Source organism: Carlito syrichta, unplaced genomic scaffold (assembly GCF_000164805.1).
Source record: "Carlito syrichta isolate Samal-C Ts95f unplaced genomic scaffold, Tarsius_syrichta-2.0.1 Scaffold281728, whole genome shotgun sequence".
NCBI lineage: Eukaryota > Metazoa > Chordata > Mammalia > Primates > Tarsiidae > Carlito > Carlito syrichta.
Window position 1 is genome coordinate 256987 of NW_007225824.1, and position 5303 is coordinate 262289.

A 5303-nucleotide genomic window follows, 5' to 3' on the forward strand; every position below is an offset into this window, starting at 1 on the left:
GGATTAGCCATAAGAAGGTTAGCTGGATTCAATGGCTCTAAGATCCCACCAACTCCAGTATGCGATGATCCCCTGTCCCTCCCCCTTTTCGTCTCCTCCCCTCTCCGTCCTCCACAGCCACCCCAAAGAAAGTATATTGAGACAAAGGCAGAGAAGTTCTTGCCGTCTCACTCTCCTCTACAGACACCATGAGCTTTACCACTCACTCCGCCACCTTCTCCATCAGCAAAGGGTCCCTGGACTCTATCCAGACAGCCAGCGCCCAGCCCACCAGCAGCTTGGCCAGTGTCTATACAGGCACCAGGGGCTGGGGCTCCTGTATCTCCGTGTCTCACTCCACCAGCCTCCAGACCGGCTAGGGGTCTGGGGGCCTGGCCACAGGGATGACTAGGGTGGGGGAGAGCATGCAGAGTGAGGAGGAGATCGTGCAAGACCCGAATGACCACCTGGCCTCCAACCTGGACAGGGTGAAGAGTCTGAAGACTGAGAATCAGAGGCTGAAGAGCAAAATCTGGGAACCCCTGGAGAAGAAGGGACCCCAGGTCAGAGACTGGGGGCATCACTTCAAGGACCCAAGGACTCAGATCTTCGCAAATTCTGTGGACGATGTCTATCTTGCTGCTGATGGCCTTAGAGTCCAGATGAGACAGAGCCGGTCATGTGCCCGTCAGTAGAGAATGACATCTGTGGGCTCTGTAGGGTCATCAACGACACCAGTGTCACCTGGCTGCCACTGGCGACAGACGGTGACTCTCCAGGACGAGCTGCCCTTTCTGAGGAAGAACCACAAAGAGGAAGCAAAAGGCCTGCAAGCCCAGACTGTGGAGGACGTCCCAAATCTCAGGGCCTCAGCAAGGTCATGGCAGACATCCGGGCCCAGTATGATGAACTGGCTCAGAGGAACCAAGAAGTGCTGGACAAGTACCGGTCCCTTCAGATAAGGAGGCACCACAGTGGTCACCACACAGCCCGCTGAGATCACAGCTGCCAAGATGATGCTCACAGAGCTGAACGTACAATCCAGTCCTTGGAGATGGACCTCGACTCGATGAGAAATCTGAAGGCCAGCTTGGAGAACAGCCTGAGGGAGGTGGAGGCCTGCTACACCAAGCAGATGGGGCAGCTCAAAGGGGCGGCTGCACCTGGAGTCTGAGCTGGCACAGACCCAGGCAGGGGGCCAGCACCGGGCCCAGGAGTCCAAGGCCCTGCTGAACAGCAAGGCCAAGCTGGAGGCTGAGATCACTACCTCCCGCTGCCTGCTGGAAGAAGGGAAGGACTTCCGTCTCGGTGATGCCCTGGACTTCCAGAAGCAGCTCCATTCAGACCATCCAAAAGACCACCCACAGGAGAGTGGGTGCCAAAGCAGAGTCTGAGACCCACGACACCAAAGTTCTGAGATGTTGAGGCAGTAGGAACAGAGTACCCTTTGGGGAGCAGGAGGCCAATAAAAAATTCAGAGATTTTAAAAAAAGACAAAGCCAGAGAGTTTGGCTCAGCTGAGTGCAGACTTCTGGGAACTGCAGGACACCACCTGTAGCTCACATTTGGTCAACCGTGGCCAGCTGTCTTAGGAACTGAACGAGTTTCTCTTCCCAGGTCGTCCAAAGGTTCAGGCCTAGATAAAAGGGCTGCCCCACGCTCAGCTGGTTGAGTTACTCAGCTCGCATCCAGGATTAACCAAGGCTCCTCACTGGCTCTCTGGTTTCAAAACAAAACAAAACTTTGAAAGAGAACCGCATTTGGTGGAAAATCCCCCCGTAACATGGCCCCCGGGAGGGCTTTGGGGGCACCGACTGTCAAGTGTCAGTTCGCACAACCTGTGATCAAAACAGCCCTCTAATGTCAATACCAATAATGATAATAGCACCTTGCATACTTAGTGCTCCTGGCCTTTCAACCCCCTCATCTGGGCTCAGTCTGACCTCGTGCAACTTTCTGTGGTAGGCAGAGCACAAATAACTTTCCAATAACTTAGTTCTGTTTCAGACATGAGGAAACTGAAGCCCAGAAAGATAACAGACATTCTGAGCTGAGTTGAACTAAATCCCCTAATCAAAGTTTACCGGGTCTCTCCCATGCCAATGAATTCAAATGCTATCTGCAGAGTCTGCCCAGCTGGCCGCATCATGATAAAGATTTTGGAGGTCTTGAATAAAACCCCCAAACAAGTATTTTGTAGTGGTGCCCAGACTGATGTTGGGGTTGCCCGCTCACTATGCTGTGTCCACAGAACCTGGAATCCTGGAAAATCCAGACTAGAAAGACCATGAGCGCTCATCAAATGCAACCACCTGCTCCATGCAAACCACCCCTGTGCAGCCTCCAGCAAGTGCTTGGGACGTAGATTCTGGTGCAGCAACAGACTGGAAATGGCCATGGCTAGAAGTTTCTTTCTCATATCACAGTCTAGGTGCAAAATGGACACGGCTGATGTGGCAGCTCCAGGGTGTCAGGGACACAGGGTCCTTCTCTGCTTTTTTCTTCAGGGTGTGTCGCAGTTCAGACTTCCCAGGAAGCAGAATTCAAGATGGAAATTGCGTCCAGGAAGTTGGGGTTTTTTTTAATTTTTTTTTTAATTATAAAGATGTGGGGTACAATTCAGGGTTAGATATACAAACATTGATTATGCAGGTACCCCTGTTGATGAGGTAAGCCCCTCCCTCCCCTAGCAGTTTCCCTCAACTGCCAATCCACCCCCGCTCCCCTGACAGTTTCCCACTACTGCCAAATGCTTTCTTATAGTATTATAATTGTTCAAGGTCCGCTTGTGAGTAAGAACATCTGGTACTCTGTTCTTTATTTCGGTGATGGATCACTGAGTATGATCGACTCCAGATCCATCCAAGTTGCTGCAAAGTCTATATATTTGTCCTTCTTTATGGTTGCATAATATTCCATTGTGTATATGTACCACATTTTCTTTATCCAGTCCAGCTTCGATGGGCAACATAGTAGGTTCCATGTTTTTGCTGTTGTGAATAGAGCTACAACAAACGTACGTGTACAGGTATCTTTTTTGTAGAATGATTTGAGTTCCTCAGGGTATATTCCCAACAGGGTAATTGCTGAGTCATATGGAAGGTCAATTTATAGTTCTTTCAGAAATCACCACACTGTCTTCTACACTGCTGGTGGGAATGTGTACAGGAAGTTTATTAAAGACGGCTCTCAGGACGAACACCTGTGGGAAAGGGTACAATACCAGGCTGAGTAGAGAGAAGAGTCAGGTTGTGATTTAGCCACAACCAAGGCCTCAGCCAACCCCAAGGGAGCCCTGGAGCTGTGATGGCCTTTCAGGGTTGTCTGAGTTGAAGCAGAGGGCAGGACACACACAGAGACTCATCATCGAAGACCACTGCCCCTGGGAAGGGGTGACCTTGGACTGGAAGGCGCTTCAGAGGAGAGCAGTGCTCAGCAATGGCTGATAGCGAAGAGCTGAAAGCTGGCAGTTGTGGGAATGAGTCCTTCTTCCCTGAAAGGCATCTGGGCAGCACAGAGCAGGATCTACTATGAGGTCATTGTGGGTTGAATTGTGTTTCCCTCAAAATTCGTATGCGCAAGTCTTAACCCCCGGGACCTCAGAATGCAACTTTATTTGGAAATACAGTCATTGTCAGTGTAATTAGTTATGATGAGGTCATCTGGAGTAGATGAGTCCTTAATCCAATATGGTGAGTGCCCTTCTAGAAAGGGGATATTTGGACATGGCCTCGTATGGAAGGAAGACTGTATGAAGACTCAGGGAAGACGACAAGACAGCCAGGGAGAAAGGCCCAGAACAGATCCTTCCCTCACAGCCTCAGAACAATCCTACCAACACCTTGATCTGGGCCTTCTAGCCTCCAGAGTTGTGAGAACATAACTTTCTGTTATTTAAGTCCCCCAGGCTGTAGCACTTTGTTACAGCAGCCTCAGCAAGCTAATACAGTGTCACCTTCATCTGCAGGATCCAATGTGGTTTACCACCAGGTTCGAGTTCCAGCCCATGGAGAGGAAGAGGAAGAAAGGGAAAGCAAATAGACACCCCTCTTGCTTAGGGTCTAGAAGTGTCCCACATCACTTCTGTCAGTTGCATAACTTGGTCCCATGACCACACCAGTACAGAGAGGTTGGGAAGTGTGGTCTTTATGCTGGACAGCCACGTGCCCGGGTAAAAAAGTATTATTAAGGAAGAATGGGACTGTGGATAAAGTTAAGTGAATTCCTCCAGGGAGCTCAATGTGAGCTTGGGGGCCAGACCTAGAAACAAATCCTTTTCTTAGAATCCCTTGCCAGGAGGTCTCCAAGAGAGTATAGATGCGGCACTGTGGGAGCACAGAAGAAATCTGGCCTCACTCTGATCGAGAGCTGGGCAGGCTTCCTGGAGGAGGTGACACAGGATCCAAGCCCTGAAAGACAGAGAAGACATTCCCAAAGTATAGCCATAAGGAGAGGGAATTGCAGGAGAGAAAAACGCATGCTCAGTGTGCAGGGAGCTATACATCCATGAACTCATTTAACCCTCAGCTCAACCCTGCCAAGCAGACATAATTATCTTCACAGAGGTAGAATCTGAGAGGTTGAATCGAGAGGTTGATTTTGACCAGTTCCTCATCAAAGGTCACACAACTAGCAAGAAGCAGAGCAGAGACATAAACTGGGTCTTCTGATTCCAAGCAAACACTCTATTTCTAACCCAGATGCTCATGGCCTCTCCAGCCCTTGAGCTCTATAGAGGACTGCTTTGTGTGGGCACAAACCCAGCCAAGGCATGCCATCCCTCTCCAAAATGCGTGAGCACTCCCAGGGTCCCACTCATTCATGGTATCCTGTCTCTGCCTCAGAGATTCAGGGACTTCCTGAGCTGTCCCTGGCCCATTCTAGTGTCACCTTAGGTATAAAACCCTTCACCTATTTCCTAAATAAGTGTCAAAAGTCTATTCCAGTCTGTTCTGTATCTAAGGAAAAAAATAAGACTAGCTAGGAGGGGTAGTTGGGAGGGGTCACACCATGCCCTGCATGATAATCTCCTGGCTCTCCTGCCCAGCAGAGCTCTGTTAAGGGTCTGAGGATGGTTCAGTAGCTGACACCATGAACATCCAGGACTGCCCTGTGGTCAGTGGACCATTAGGACTGTCCTGGGGTCAGCGGACAGCCTTTGCACCTCACCATCCAAGACTTCCCATCGTACAGGGTTCTGAAAAAAGCACAGCTCTGTTTGGATAAAGTCCTACTTCGTCAGTTATCTTATGTTGAGCTGCAAAAAGAAAAGCCAGAACTTCAGCACCAGCTGGAGGGCCAGGTACCCTTGGGGGATCTGGTTG

At 50.1% G+C, this 5303-nt stretch overlaps 1 pseudogene; it reads left to right on the plus strand.

Moving 5' to 3' along the window:
• Positions 1–404: 404 nt before the first annotated feature.
• LOC103254481 lies at positions 405–1373 on the plus strand (annotated as a pseudogene).
• Positions 1374–5303: the final 3930 nt, after the last annotated feature.